We start from the raw sequence: 1,773 nt of genomic DNA, 5'->3' as shown, positions 1-1,773 counted from the left end.
TACGCATAGTTTTTGCTGTGAATGAATTTCTCGATCATATTTCATCCAATAACAATGACGGGTTGTGACGTTACCGTAATTTTATGACCGTTATTTCGCTATTAAACTGCTATTTGAATCTTAGGGATTAATTTGTAATATCAAATAATCCAAACGTTTTCGACTCATATAACCCTTCAATTTCCACTAGTTTGTTCTTATAAATGTACTTGATCTACCGTGAGAGCAAAGTCTCATCCCCAATATATTTGTGAAAAAAATCATGTGCGTGCGAAAATTTGAGATGGAAATGGTGAAGGATAGCAGCTCGAGGCAGGTCACTTTCTCCAAGCGCCGATCAGGGGTGTTCAAGAAAGCAAACGAGCTTGCTACCCTTTGAGCTGCTCAAGCTGCCATCATTATTTTCTCCACTGGATGCGAGCCCTTCTCATTTGGGCATCCAAGCGTTGTTTCTAAATCAGGACACGAAACCAAAAGTTTCTATTCCATGCCAGGTTGAGTCTCAGTAAGAGACTAAAGTTGAAAGCCTTTGTCAACAACTTAATGACCATCTCAAGCAGCTACAGGCGGAAAAGAAGTGAGGAGAGATGCTTGATAAGGAGATCAAGGCAAGAGGAAAACACAAGCACCAAAAACCAATAGACGAACTCAGCCTGCATGAGCTTTTGGAGATGAAGTAATCAATGGAGGAGCTTCGTGAGAATCTTAAAGGGCGGGTTAGCGAGATTGAAGCATCGTTTTCTTTGCTGCTTCTATCGAACAATGCTGTCAAAGAAGCTGATCACGATTCATGAATAATTAAGTAGTCAAATGGCTAAAAATGAAAAAAAAAAAAAAAAAAAAAGAAAACCTGTACACCATCTCTTAAACACCGAATGAAAATATACAAGGAGATGTTTGTTTTCTTGAATAGAATTGATCCAAATTTCCCATATTTTACTATAATTTTGGTATAGTTTGATTCTTATTTTCTCATAATACATTCTCCAAAATCATTTCCTAATGACATACTCTCACCAATTCCTGTTACATTAAAGCTATATATATATATATATACATATATATTATGTTCAAAATACGAAATATTTGCTGCTATGCCGATGTATAACATCTTAGTATGTCCAATGTTACTAAAAATTAGATAAGTTTATCTAAAATAATCATAAATAAACTGTTAGATAAAATAAATTACATAAAATTAGATAAAAATAGAAATATAGCATCTTAGTATGTCCAAATTTACCTTAATTTGCAATTATAAATTGGTAAAGCAAACGATACTATCATGAATCGGCAAATTATGAAAATGAAAGAAACAAAATTCAAGCAAGAAGACTGTATGTACCTATGTCTTGACCGTTAGGTTTACGACAGCTTAAATATTATTTGTTAGGATCATGATAGTTATGATATCAGTTGTTAGATCAAAAAGTTTTAAATTAATTAATCATCCAAGTCAGTGAAAGCAATTTAACGTAATTTATCTCAATCGACTTACATCTAAAAATGAAAAAAATAAAAAAATTATGGATAAATATCCTATAGAACTATGGGAGATTGAGAGTATTTTTGTGGGTGTCTATGTTTAAGTGGATTAGAGAAGGATGAGACAGTTCACATAAATATGTTGTATAGATATATATGAGTGTATGTTCGTTTGAGTTAAAAATATTATATAAAATTAAAGGAGAATGAGAGAGTTTATGGGTATTTACTTCTACCTTGATTCAAATTTCATCAAATTATCATTTTTCATACTAGACATGCTTGACT

At 32.4% G+C, this 1,773-nt stretch overlaps 1 pseudogene; it reads left to right on the top strand.

Moving 5' to 3' along the window:
- Nucleotides 1-262: 262 nt before the first annotated feature.
- On the top strand, nt 263-1,003 carry LOC111318671 (agamous-like MADS-box protein AGL29 pseudogene; annotated as a pseudogene).
- The last annotated feature ends 770 nt before the right edge of the window (nt 1,004-1,773 follow it).

Source organism: Durio zibethinus, chromosome 26 (genome assembly GCF_047325235.1).
Source record: "Durio zibethinus cultivar Kanyao isolate XHJ-2024 chromosome 26, ASM4732523v1, whole genome shotgun sequence".
In the NCBI taxonomy this organism is placed as follows: domain Eukaryota; kingdom Viridiplantae; phylum Streptophyta; class Magnoliopsida; order Malvales; family Malvaceae; genus Durio; species Durio zibethinus.
Note: the sequence above shows the minus strand (reverse complement) of the source record. Positions and strands in the feature narration are given on the sequence as shown.